The following is a 14,447-nucleotide window of genomic DNA, read 5'->3' on the forward strand; positions in this document are numbered from 1 at the left end:
TATATACACATCACCATTTGTGGAATTAATAATCTTGTTTACCTCTCAGAAATTTATAGCTTGCTTAGTTCACTTATTGAAGGTAGGTGGAAACCACAAAGTTAGAAAATATAAGCAAGCACTTCGAAAACTGTAAAAATAAAGGTCTTTTTAGTCCTCTGTTTCTGAAAGCTGAAAAGAGAGTGATCGAAGCACAGCTAAGTAGAGCAGGTTTAGCAACAACAACAAAACCGTTAATCTATGGTTTGCTGGCCCAGTTGCACTGTTTCACTGGTTCATCACGGAGACTGGCTTGGGTGAAATGGACTGGTGGTAATGTCAGCAAATCTTTTGGATTGGAGAATGTTTGATGCAGGGCCTAGTTTTTCAAGGGGAAAAAAGGGTTCTACCTAAACTAGCTCAAGTTTGTAATTTCTGGGTACGGATCTATATTTTCCCAAATGGCATATCTGGCTTTTTAAAAGGTGTTCTTTAACTGAACTTCAATCTTTCACTAGATCAACAAATAGCAGGTGTGTCATGTTATAAGCAATGGTCATGGCAAGCAAACAGTAAGGGATTTCTTAAGTATTCTGCGCCAGTTGCATGCCTTGGAATATTAAGAGTATTGTATCAATCCGTGTATATTGTTTACATCCTCATAAGCAGTGGTTCTTTTGAAGCGATGGCACCTTATTTGGAATACCAGAAATGGGTACTACATTGGTTTAGTACTGCACCCACAAAGCTCTATTTGCCAATCAGCAGTATTTTGCGGGGAAAAAAGTTTGCAGGCTAAAAACAATCAGCACTTAAGCTTATCCACACAAAGCTTCCAGAGGAAAAGGATCCCCATACCCACAAATTATATGCAGGCAATACAAACAAAATAGGACGCTGTACTCCGCTCTAACACCAAGGATCTTCATTCTTCCTTGGAATAAGAAATCCATAGGACGTTCCACTTTCTTGGTGCAAAGCTCTAGAACTCAGTAGAAGCCATGGAGCATGTCAAGCTTTAAACAAGCATTAAAATGCAATAGGTCTCGCCTTTGATTAAGTTAAAGCCATTTGCTTTGCTAATGGTATTGTATAGCAAAGCAACTGGCTTTAACTTAATCAAAGGCGAGACCTATTGCATTTTAAATACTTGTTTCAAAAGCTAACAAATGCTGCAGATAAAGCATTACATATGTTGGATGTAAAAAGAGATGTAATATAGCAAAGGCTATCGGGAAGTTTAAGAAATTTTTTCTAGCGCATACACTACAGGCATTGGGTACTGCAATGACTAAAGGGACTATTGCCTGGTGGGTAGTTCAAACTGTACATATATATTTTGATTTAGCAAGTAAATCTCCTGCGGTAGGTGAAGAGGGCATCTGAGTTGAGAAAAAGGGAGCAACATTGTCCTTTATGTCTAATGTATCTTTAATTCTTCACCACAAAAAGGGTATCAGAGGGTACTCTAGTCGAGCTTTACACTGAACAAAACCTGTAAGAATGTTTTTTGCAACTTTAAGCTGTTTTAGATTCATGTGACCTCTCCGCCTCCTGAACAAATGAGGAGACTAAAGCACAGAGGACAAAAAAAATATTAAAAATGGAGGTTATATTAACAAGCATTGTCAGCTTATGGTTCATGTCATAGTGAATCAGTTTCAGTTGCAGCAAATATTTACAACGCTGCCAAAAACACAGAAAACTCCACAGACATCAATAGCACGCTCTCAAGCACAACACAAGGTAGGAATCTCTCAAACACACTCACATAAAACTAGCTGCACCGTCATGCAATCAACACCACACCAACTGCATTCAACATAATCAACCACACAACAGATACATCACTCAACTAGGCAAAGAACATTCAGTAGGATAAACCAGACACATATACCAGACATGCCAACCCTCCCGATTCAGGTGTGAGACTACCGATTTGAAGGCTAGTCTACCGCCTCCCGAGTCCTACAAGCAAAAACCCGATTTCTTGGGGGATTCAGCGGACAGGGCTTGGTATTGTGTAAAGTGCTAATTCTTCCAGCAAAGAGTGGCGATGCAGGGGCTCTCGAAGGAGTGAAAAACCAACAAAGCGTCATTAACAAGGGAATCGTCTTTTAAAGACCTGCGAAGTACTGGGGCGGGGGCGCTGTTTCAGCCCGGGCTGCCACAGGGCGATGGGTGTGCATGCACTGCCAACAACCTGCCAGGCCAGTGTACAACACTTGCATCACCCTCTCTCTGCCTGCCATTATGCTCCTTGTTTCATGCTTCTGAAAGGTAAGAAATAAAATGTGCATTTGCGTTTCAAATGTCCGATCCTACAGCGGCACACTTCTAAAGCCCATACATGCCAGCAACCCGATTCAAGGCCCCATTCTCCCAATTTTTTTTTTTTAATCTCCCACTTTGCTCTCCTGAAATGTTGGCATGTATGATATACACATATCCCAACACACACACACACACACGGCTGACCAACACCGAGACATCCATTAAGCGGACGACCAAACGTTCTCCCTAAAACTAAAGGATTGTGGTGCATGATGTCAATAGTTTTTTTTCCCGGAGGTTTAATTGAGTTACCAAATTCACATATCCACGACCAAAGATCTCTATCTGAAATACGACATAAAAACCATAACCACTTGGGTGACGTTACATTTCTGCCCAGGACACCAACCAACACATAACTCACTCCGAACACACTAGCCGCAAACCTGGTGCAAACCAGACCCTCCTCTTTAGAAGCCCAGCGCCGTTCAGAAACGCACTTTTCCCACAACCCCTCTCTACCGGGCCACACCGACTGCTGCTGTGAAGAACGCAAAGGGCAATTAACACACAAAAGACAGGCTCTTAAAAATATTATTACTGTGGACAGGCGGTCAATGGGCACGAAAAAATCCATTACCAGCCAGCTTCAGCTCGAGCGATGTGGGAAGCTTCGGAAAAAAGGCACAAGTAAGCTGCTCGTTAATGTAGGAGTAGTGGGCAAACACAGTAAACAAGTCGGCCTGGAGCGAGCCATGTAAGAGACGCGGGAGGGCAGGAGCGTGACGTTGTGAGCGTGCACGTTGGCGTTCCCTGCGGCTCGCGCTTTCACAGACCGGTGTCTGCTCGTGCACCGGTCTGTACCACTTGGGGAGGCCTTCACAACGACAATAAGGCTCGCTAGGGGCAGCGCTTCGCGCTGCAACGCCAGGCGAGCCCTAAAAAGGAGGGAAACTGTGGTTGTTCCCAAGAATAATAACATAGATAGTTGATCTTGGAATAGAACACGGAACGATAATCTCTGCTACCAATATTACTGAAGTCCAGAGCTATAAAACAGTCCCGACCTGCACACAATGCCAAGAAGACAGACATAGGCACCTTACTTGAACTGGAGGGTCTCTAGCCTACATAACCTCTGAATGCAATGGAGATATAGAATTGATATAACAACTACACCATCCCAATGGTAAGATATAATTTGCAACTCAGTGTTACAATAACCGCTGCCTCTCTGCACCTGAAGACCCGCAGAGTGATGGAGGACTCCAACCAAAACCCCTGCACACATCACTAACATCATAATGTCTGCTCTAACTCCTATTTCTAACCACCATAAGATGTAAGGCAGTACCCCATGTCTTATGAAGGTCCTCCTAGCCTCCCTTTGAGATAATCTGTAACACTATCTAGTATTTCATCTAGCAATTTGTGGTGCTTAGGCAACATGTAGACGGTTGCTTATATTATCATATAGTACATAAAATGTTTGTGTATTCTAATTACCCAAGAGCTTGTATTACACATAATGCAGTTCTTAGAATGTGTGGTGAAGATAGGCTAGAACTGCAGAGGCAGTTGGTACTGATCCTCTGGGCCCTCTGAACCAGCCTGTACCTGCGCTTCTATTTAAACAATAAATCTTCTGTGGAAAATATCTACGACTTCCGATTATACTTAACAAATATGGCGACAAGCATGTGTAAGGATTGCTGTTGCTAGGATAGCGAGCAAAGAGGCAAAGTCACAAAGTAAGGTATAGTGGTAGTGGGGGTTTATTAAAGTAACAACGGTAGAAAAGGACTGTAGGCCGACGTATAGGACTTTCTTCGGTTCCGCCAGGACTCCCGAGTTGGACGTCCGATGAAAGGTCTTCTCACTTGCAAGGGGCGTTGTGCGGAAATGGAAAGAAAGAAAGAATACGCCACATTACTGGACTGCGCTGTTTATCTGACACACGTGAGGGGTGGGGAAAGGACGTGAGGGGGATCACCAGGGACCATCACCGGTTGTTGTGTTTCCTTAATGGGGGCGGCACTCTATGCACTCCCGTCCCTTATCCACCCAACCACCCTTTACCCGTTCCCTCCCTCTGACTGAAAGAGCCCTCGTATACAAGCCCGTACCTTGCGGTGCCACACTTCTCCAGGTGAAGTGCGGCTGGGCGGAGTGTGGTTCCGTTGGCCTCCTGGCTGTACTGCTGGCGGTCTCTCCTCGTCTCCTGCTTCGGGCACTCTCAGCAATCCGGTTCCGGGTTCCTTCCGTCCAGCGGCGAAGACATCCGATGCTTCCTGTGCTGCCGGCGTTCGCGCCCTCCTGTTCGAAACCTCGCGTTATCAGCGCCGCCGTAGGCGATGATTGGACATCAGGGGATGACATCACTGATGAAGGCCCCACCTCCGGGTAAGCCCAGGCGGCCGTGGAAGGCGTACGAACATCCTGTGTGCGCCGAGGCGGAAACGAAGAGGGACAAACATCAGTAGCAGAGTCGTGGCAGGTAGGAACCCCCTGACAGCATGATATGAGAGTTATTGCAAGAAAAAAAGCACAAAGATTTTCGTCTTGTGTTTTTTAAGAACACATAAGACGCATTTGACGGCTCAGGGATTGGTACGTTTGGAGCGCAGTGTCTCTGTGGCCGTGTTGGTGGATTTTATTTTCAAGTTTACGGTTCTGTTTTGACTTTTGTTTCGATGTTTGTACTTGTTGAGCTTGCCCCGAGCTGTAGCCTTATGAGCGCTTCTTTGTTCGGCAGCACATGCAAGGAGCGCGTGAAGAGTTTCTCTCAGCACAGGTCAAGCCTGCCTCGAGTCGCGAGTTCGCGAGCATTTCAGTCATCTGCAGTGCGAAGAGTATCGTCTCCGCAAAGAATTACTAAGAAAGCTACGGTCACACAAGTTTTTTTAGTCATCATTCAGCTTGTGCTAGCAACACGAATAAATTTACCTATGATTAAGGGCGAAGGTTATTGAAACTACATTCTTCTAACGTAGTGGGCTGTTCCGATGTTTTTGACCATCTGCCAGATTACACAGGTCATGATAGTGAAGATCTTGATGAATATCAGAAAGCAGTAAAACAACTAAGCACATACTTTGAGGGAAAAGTTAATTTGGTGGGTCACAGACACAATTTTTTTTTCTTGTGTTCTAGGACCCAATTTCTCCACTGATTCCTATGTCACTGCTTTAAAATGGTGGCTGGTTATTGTGATTTTGAAAAATTCCCGTTGCAATTAATTAGGGACCGGATAGTGTGCAGATGTTATTCTAAAAAGATTCAGGAAAAATTGTTATCCTGTAAGAATCCATTATTGGATGAGGCTATAGATATTGCAAAAAGCATTGAAAGTTCACAACTAGATGCCAGACAACTAGAAATTCAAGCGCCACTTGCAGGATTGGCAAGTGTCTATTCTACTACTAAAAGTTCACATATGTCTGGATCTAGCACATCAAATTAAAAAGAGGTAAGCACTTTAGAAACAAGTACCAGAGAAGGCTAGAGTATAATATCTGGACGCAGTTTCCCCCCAAATTGCAGTGTTTCAGATGTGGTTCATCCACTCATGTATCCAATTATAAATATTGTCCCGCAGTAACACAAGAATGCTGGAAATGTAAGAAGTTGGGCGCAGTGTGCAGAGGTGGCAGGCGCATTCCTTTCAGGAGAATTCAAGATTATGCAATGTGCAATGAGCAGGAAGACATTGAGAAAAAGTAGAGGAATTGGTTTTGTCTCTGGAGTGCTTGGAAATTAACAATGTTCAAACTGAAAAGAATTATGGTGATCTTTTAGTTCATACAGAAATTGAGGGCTGTGGAATTCCACTAGTTGTTGATTCATGAGCTAGGATAACTCATCTCAAATGACAAATATAAAGAGTTTTGGGGACACAAATTATTGTTCCCTCCAGATGTGATCACTGCTTTTGAAGGCAGTAGAATAGATCTGGGATGGTACTTTTGGGGCGATATCGAGTTTGAGAACAAAACTATAAATGGTAAAGTTTATGTAGCTTTTAAAGGCATAAACGTATTAAGATGGAATAACCCCAGAATACACACCTCCCAAGCAGAGTTTAGAATGGTCATCAAGCCAGGCCAGAAATAATGTTTCTCTGAATAATTCAGTATTGGACCACAAACACTGAAGAAAAAAATGTGAATGTGTTTTTGAGGAAAAAACAGGACAAATTAAAAAACTTTCTAATTTCATTAAAGTTAAAGAGGATGTGTCTCCTATGAAACACAAGCTCCGTAATGGTCCACATAGCATAAGGAGTGAGTTGGCTCTGATGTTAGCAAAAATATAAAGTGGTGGGATTATTGAGAAGGTGGATGCCACTTTTTGTGTTGTCTCCCAATGTTTTAGCTAAAAAGAAGTCTGCTGAATTATGTCTATGTGTTGCTTTAAGATCTCTCAATAATGCCATTTTTGGTTGAAAGCTACCAGTTACCACACATTGATGATTTGATCACAGCTGTAGGTCAATCCAAATGGTTCTCCAAATTGGATTTGCGAGAAGCGCACCATCAGGTGATTTTAGATGAGTGGTCTCGTCATTTAACAGTTTTTGTTACATCTGATGGTACATTCCGATTTTGCTGCATGCCATTTGGATTGGCCTCGGCGGCTTTGGTGTTCCAGAAAGTGATTACCAATATGTTTAAGGATGTATCCAATGTAGTTATTTTCCAGGATGAGATATTAGTGCATACTGACAGAGAAAAAAAACATGAGATTGTTCAACACGTACTGGGGACATTGCAAAAGAATGGTGTAACAATTAGAGAAGAAAAATGTATATTTGCTGTGAATGAAATTGAATATTTGGGTCACATTCTCTCTAAAGAAGGGGTCAAAATGAAAGCCATAATTGTGGAAGGTATGGTTAACGCTCCCCATCCAGTCAATAAGGAACAATTACAATCCTTTATTGGTTTTTGTGAATTTTTTGCGAAATTCATTTAAAAAAAATTGCGAACCTTAAAGAATGATTTAGAGGTCTACTAAAAAAGGTGCAGATTTTATTTGAACATCTACCTGTCAAGAATATTTTCAACTTATCAAAAAGAGCATTTTAGCAGCTCCGGCCCTTCAAGCATATGTGGAGGCGGGATATCTATGACTGTTGATGCGAGCTCATATGGTATGGGTGCAGTACTACCACAGATGATTGGAGATAGAGAAGTGACAGTAGGTTTTGCTGCAAGAAGAATGAAAGATGTGAAGTTAAGATACTCAGTTATCGGAAAAGAAATGCTTGCATGCGTGTGTGGGAATAGAAACATTTAGATCTTATGTGTGAGGAAGAGAGTTTTGTCTAAGGACGTACCATAAGTCGTTGGTGGATATTTTATCAGGCAACAAGATAAAGAAGGCTACAGCTATATTAGCACGACTGTCAACTAAGTTGCTTGAATTCAAATTTTCTGTACATCACATCGAGGGTGGAAAGAATATAAAGGGAGATTTTTTTGTCTAGGTTATCTGTAGAGGACAGACGTGTGAATTCAAAAGAACAAGAGGACATTGAAGAATGTATAATTGCGAGGTTGGTGGATTGTGATTTATTCAAATATGGGAGAATGACTGAATGCATTGGAGAAAGATCTCATATTGAAGCAAGTTATTGCTGGTTGGCCTAAAGAGAAATTGATTGATGTTGATTTACAACCCTATTGTAAAGTGGATGATGAGCTTTCTAATGAAAATAATTTACTGGTCAGAGGACGGAAGTGAATTCCTTCAAATTATTTCAGACTAAGGATACCAGAAACAGCTAATGTGGGTCATTTAGGAATGACAGCTACTAAACGCAGAATCCGCAATGACTTTTTGTGGCCTAGTGTGGATCGTGAGGAGAAGACCTTGGTGACAGAATGCATACAATGTTCATACAGTAATAAAGATCGTGCCACTTCCACACCAGTACTAAGACCTGTTCTGTGTCTGTACAGGGTTTGGCAAAGTGAAGCTGTGGATTTTTCAGGACCCTTTCATGTGTTACCCAAAGACATGAAATACTTTATAGTGTTAATAGATCATTTATCCAGATGGGTAGAGATGAGAGGAGTTTTGGAGCCCAACACCAAGTCTGTTATCCGTTTTCTACAGAATGTATTCAGTAGAGAAGGCATTCCTGAAGAATTGTTATCAGACATTGGGGTGCAATTTACTAACTAGTAGGCAAGAATTATTCAGAAAAGCAGGGGTGAAACATTTAGGCACCCCAATATATCACCCACAAACAAATAGTAAAGTTGAGAGATTCAACAGAGTACTGGTTGAGTGCATCCAAAGTGCTGTAAAGTCAATAATTGATTGTGAACCCGCTGTTAGAGATGTGGTTTGAGCTTATAGAACACTCCACACTTGGTTTCTGGGTCTGTGCCATTTGAACTAATGAGAAGAAGAAAGGGAACCTCAACATTGAATCCATTTTGGAAAATCAAAGATTTATGTAGTGAGTGTAATGTATTAAATGAGACTAAAAAAGCCAAATGTACCAGTGAAAATGTCTATCACCGAGGTTGTGAAACAATGAATTGTAAAAGAAAGAGAAAAGAAGTGCATTTTTCAGTGGGTGAGTTGGTGTGTCAAAAGACCATTGTTGTTACAAAAACTGAAATCCAAATTCAGGGAAACTACTTGCTTTGCTGAAATTAAAGGTCAGGCTGCAAAATTAAGCAAGAGGCAATGGTGGAATATGTACTGTTTAACTAAAGTCAAAAAAAGCAATACTGATTTAGTTAAACAAAAAGAAGTTTTCACAGAAAAGTAGACTCAGAAAAATTCCTAGAAAATGTTATGACTATGCTGCATTGTTGTGTACGTGTTGTTTTCATTTTGATTTTGTATATACAATGTTAATAGTTTTTTCTTTTTTGTTCTTTAAAGAGGAGATATATGTGGTGTAACCTTTAGACAGTTTCTTATAATATAATATATAGAATGTTTGTGTATTCTAATAACCTAGGAGCTTGTATTACACATAATGCAGTTCTTAAAATGTGTTCTGGAGAAGGATTAGAACTTCGGAGGCATTTGGTGCTGATCCTCTGGGCCCTCTGTACCAGCCTATAGCTGCGCTTCTGTTTAAACAATAAACCTTCTGTGGAAAATATCTACGACTTCGAATTATACTTAACCAACCCAATCTTCCGCTCTTTAACGGGGCAGGCATATAAGGTATGAAAGTACCTGTTTAATCTTGCTGGTAACTGGAGTGTACAGATACACTCTGTACCAACTCATTTAGGTAACCACTCAATACTAACAAGACAAGCCTGCAATGACCAAGGAGACATCACACTCTTCGTGGTTACGGGAGGATTCTTATATAGTCCACCCTGCAAGTTCCGAATATTGCCTTATACTCTGCAAACAATGATGAATGACAAAATAATTAGTATGATGCAGGGACCTGCAGAGATAACAATCTGCTTTTTAAAAGCTTGTCTAGCTTTCACACTTCTCCCCTCAGACCACCAAGGTCTGCATCACATATCAAGATCACCACATCTCGGTGGTCATCAGGCTTAACATGGAAACCCTAGCCACAAAGAAACAAAGTAAATGCAACACTCTACACTACGCTCTACTCTACTCTTGTCCAGCCACATACCTGGGTGGATAAACACTTCAGCGTCACACATAGGGGGTCCTAAGCGCTATACAAGTGCTATAATCAATACAATAGAGACAAAGCAGAAAATGATCTAAGAAGGATGACAGACAAGATCAGGTCAGATAGAACAGAGAAGGGATCAAAGCAAAGTGGAAAAAGGTAAGGACTGCACAAAGGGGGAGCGAAACTGGAAGTGTGCAAGAGAGAGGAGAGCAAAGTCACATGGGAATGAAAAGGTAGCAAAAGGCTTGGAGCACAACAAGGAGTAGGGTGAGGCAGAAGCATAACAAAAGCCCAAAAGTTAGCATACAAAACAAATGGTAGCAAGAAAAGTGGACAAGGAGTGCTAAAGAGAGAAAACGTCAAGGCTGCTAGCGCTCCGATGGGTGACAATGCAGCAATCGCAGTGAATGACAGTACATAAAGAGGCATACCAAAAGGCAGTTATGAACAGCTTTTTAGGGAACCAGGAAAGCTGGCCAAGCATAGAGATAGGTAAAGAGTAAGAAACAAGGCCAGGTCTGGAGCAAGCAAAGTGGGACAAAGCAGGACAGCCGGAGATAAAAAGAGGGGAAACGCAAGACTGAGCAACAGGTGCAACCTCATGCAATAGCAATGGATTAATTTATGCAGGAATTGAGCTAAGAAGGGTAGCAGGGAGAGAGCTGAGGAAAAAGTGGAAGTATATCAAGTTTTCAATTCAAGGAGCAGTTTTATAAACCAAATGGGATTTTCCAAATTATTGTATTTGTTTTTACTCACATCGAGCTCCGAGATCTTCCATACCACGCAAAAAGCCCTGTCATTTTTAAAGCCAGTGCTTACAATGTTCTATATTAGTCCTGAAAAGGCTGTATACTCGGAAACAGTAATAAGCGGTGCTGTCCTCAGGAAAGTGTTCTGCCCCCTCCTCCCCTAGTGACACGGCTTAGTACAACTCACTCCCATATCTACTTGCTTTGTACTACGAGACAAGTTCCTGATTTTCATCTGGAGTTTCATAATACGCCTCATTCTCAAAGGTGAAAATATATCCTATAATACTTGTTTCTCAAGCTACGAGTAGGCTGTCAATGCCCTCAATTTTAATCTAATTAAGGCAGAGCTTGAAATTCTGCTGCGAGGATTCCAGAAAAAGGAAGCAAACAGCTGAAATGACTGACAAAGAATTCCCTTAAAGCATGTTTAGAATACAGTATGTTCGCCATGAAGGACACAAGCGCCATACAACTCACCCACCAAACCTAAAACGATATTGATCCCACTTTCTATCGTTTACCTGCCACTGCCTCCATGACTCCTCAGACCAGCAGAACCCAAGGCAAAGTTCGAAGCATTAAATGGCAAACAGGGGGGGTAACACTGCCTTTTTCCCACCATCTAATTTAGTTTACAGTCATGCAAATACTAGAAAATCCTGTTCATTCTTACTGACACTCAGCAAAAAATAAGACCTGGCATAGCCAATCAGTTTCAGAATGGGAGTTCCTAATTAGGGCTATGCAAGTGGGAGCTGGGTTTATGCAAGAATAGGTGGGAATGTTTGGGAACGTTGAGTACCCAAGTACATGTTGGAGCACAGCTTCCATTGGTGCACCAGCGCCCATTGACCCATGATTATGGCTGTATTCCAAATTTCAAACAGCAGCTAGGGGCACATTTCCCTCCTTGCACACACTAGCTACGCCTATGGGTGCATGCCATTTTTGTGTACATTAATGAGTGGGTAGGTGTCGGTACTGTGTCTGTGCCAATTCGCTTAGTGAATGAGAGGAGAACATCAAGAGGGTTGTGAACAGTGAAGGGCACAGAGGCAGGAATACAGGAATGGAGAGGGACAGAGCAGGCAGAGCTACAGCTGCTCTAGGGAGAAAGAGGAAAATGACGAGGCAAAAGGTCGGAACTGCTGAGGGAAAGAACTGCAACAATGTACGAAGAAGCAGAAAAAAAAGAAAATAAACTGGCGTCATATGTCCTGCACCCAACTCACAAGAACCCGTGTTTGGGTTATAAAGCCCAATCTAATCCCAAATCTGAGCTCTGTCTGGCGAGTTGAACAGCTGTGTGGAGGCCGACCCATTCAGGGGAACCCCCCCTCCCGTCAGTGTCACCGAGCAGGGTGATGATTGACACCTGAGAAAGCAAATTACCCCAAGCCCTCTCTCCATCAGGAGGGGCAGATTCTGGGCTGCTGACAAACTTCGAGGGCTGGGCGAATACAATAAAAGCCACAAATAAAAGGCACAAATACGCAGCACGGATAGTCAGTGCACACTCAAGGGGGAAACAGACAAACATATGGAGGGTACACTGCAAATGCTGACATGATCGTTCAAAGAAGAGCATTTTTGGGATATGAAGTGCAGGATGTAGTGCGCCCTGAGAATACCTCCACAACCAGAGCAGTGTCTTTAGTGCAAGCTCTACATATCAAGGGACACATCTCCACGTTCAGCACTTGGCCTCATACAGTGCGTTACAGGGTCCCTGTTACGCGAGTCAAAGGATGAGGGCATACTTCTCATCTTGGAATGTCGCCAGAGGTGTAGGAAAACACCAGCGCTCATAACGTGTGGCAGAGAATGGTCACCCATTTGAAAAAATTAAAACGTAGTCCTGAAACAATGTATATAAATGGCTGCTGCTTATGTTGAAAAGTAGTTGGGCGGCGCTCTCGAGGAAGGCTAAACACCAGAAGAGGCATGACATATGCATGCCCTTGACAAATGGGGAGAAAGAAAAATGGAGCGACGATTGTTACAGCAAATGGGAAGCCTATGGGTGGGCTATAAGCCAACAAAGATATGCAGCATGCTTCTTCTCGAGAAAGTGCTTGGGCGCCGTCTAGAGCCGAGACCTAATGAATAACCAGAGCCATGGAATTTGGAGATTCTGCTGCTGCAGTGTTTTCCACATAATTATGGATTTGCTGCACTTGCAGTTTAATCCATCATTTACTGAATAGTTAGAAGATTAACAAAAAAAGTTTCTTTCTCAAACCAATCAAACATTACTATAAATGCCAACAGGTGTTGCTGCGCAGAGGCAGGTCACCTTTGAGTTGCTGATTGCTGTATTTAGGTGTTAGATTGATGTCAATGAGGTGAATTCTGTGCCCATACAGGGGTAACGTATTTAACGAGCGCTGATTAAGCCAATATGGCTGGCGTTGGCTGCCAGCTTCTTGACTTTGCTATTGCTCACTTCCTCGTCACTTTTTAAAAAAAAATATTTTTTATTGGTATATTATTCTTGTAGACATGACGTGATATCACATTTTACAAAGGAAATAGTGTGTCTTCATATTTCCAATGACCATCGCCCTTTACAAACAGGTCTATACATTGCTAATATTTTGCATTGTTTTATTGCATGATAAATAGTCCCGTGCTTTTATGAAGGGGGAGGAATGTAAACATCAAGGAAAACTGAGATGCCAGATATATAACAGGGAATCCATAAAAAGAAAAAAGAAAATGTAACAATATTTCCATCAAACCAGACTGCGATAGTCCTTGCACAGTGGATTAAAAGCAGTCAGCATCTACTTGCCATTCCAGAACGGCAGTGGATGGGGGTCACCAGTTAGTAGAGGTGTGAGTGCGGGGGATGAAGGGTGAAAGGTTCCTTCCTGGTGGCATGGCGAGTATCTCACATATCTCAGAGATTATCGTTTATGAAGTAGGCCTGGCAAGTCAATCTGCACTCAGCTTCTTATCTGCACAGTATATAGCTCTTAGGGCGTAGTAGGTGGGTCCTGGAACTTCCCGTTTACTTCCAGGTCATAGCAATTCGTCTTTTTACCAGCACGAAAGCCAGGTCTATAAATCGTGAACCCACTTTTCAGGGGGTTGGTATAGGGAACAGGCCCAGGACGCAGGCCTCCAGAGCGCATGGAGGAGGATCGTCAAGCGTTGTCTCCAGGGCCGTAACTCACTTCCCTCCAAGAAGATCGTTTTGTGGGGCAAAGCCACATCATGTGGACAAAATCAGAGTCCAAGTGACCACACCGAGGGCAGAAGCGTCGTTGCCTCTGTATACCACCTGGAGTTTATGTGTAGTCATATAGGTCATGTGTATAAAATTAAACTGGGTGTATTTCAGCCTGGTATTTTTTGTTAGATCTTTCTGGGACAGGCTAGAATTCTTTGGCCGTTCTGAGTGTCATAGTTCCCGTTCTAAGATCCTTTCCTATCTGCCCCCCAAACCAGTAAGGGACCACGTACCATAGTCGCAAGGGAGTGATAAAACCAGGACGCCAGGTGCCTGGTCGATCCCATAGAAACCAATAACTGTAGCATGGCATGCGTCACAGGTTTGTCCTGATACCCCACCCACATATCTCACAATGTCTGTGTGACTGCCTCATACGTAAATAATTGTCCTGACTGCAAGCTATGTTACTCCATCAATTCATTGGATGGCAGGAGGGTGCCCTGATGGTAGCAAACATTCAGAGCGACTACCCCAGGGTCCGTCCAGGCCGCCATTTGCCCAGCCGTGAAATATGTCATGGGGTCACCGTGTGAGAGACCTACCAGGGGCAGCACCGGGGGATACA

The sequence above is a fragment of the Lissotriton vulgaris genome, chromosome 2_1, assembly GCF_964263255.1.
Source record: "Lissotriton vulgaris chromosome 2_1, aLisVul1.2, whole genome shotgun sequence".
Lineage (NCBI taxonomy): Eukaryota > Metazoa > Chordata > Amphibia > Caudata > Salamandridae > Lissotriton > Lissotriton vulgaris.